This window comes from Hyposmocoma kahamanoa, unplaced genomic scaffold (assembly GCF_003589595.1).
Source record: "Hyposmocoma kahamanoa isolate Upper Pololo Valley unplaced genomic scaffold, ASM358959v1 265, whole genome shotgun sequence".
NCBI classification, from domain to species: domain Eukaryota; kingdom Metazoa; phylum Arthropoda; class Insecta; order Lepidoptera; family Cosmopterigidae; genus Hyposmocoma; species Hyposmocoma kahamanoa.
This window is the reverse complement of record NW_020653767.1, coordinates 358812-359193: the sequence shown is the minus strand read 5'-3', so window position 1 is coordinate 359193 and position 382 is coordinate 358812.

Sequence of the window (382 nt, the reverse complement as noted above, 5' to 3'; positions counted from 1 at the left end):
TAAAAGTACCTCTCGCAATGCATCTGAGCTACAGCCCTTCTATTATAGTACCATGGACCAATAACTCAAGAGGACTGCTAATCGTCATACAAGATAGCGTAGCCGGGTATTTAGTACCTATTGGTACACTAGATGTCGCGACGATTACCAAATAGCTATTTTGTAACATTATTTTACATTGACACATATTGATTCTATCAAATCTGCTTCTAGTGATAACAAACACGTCAACTAGATGACGCTATATTTTACCTCAAAATGGATATGCACCTGGAGTCGTATACAAATACATTGTAAAAAAAAACAATCGCAACTCACAACGTTTCCATCCTCTAAATAATAACTAGAACACTACTTTGTCTATTCTAATGCCATTTAGACA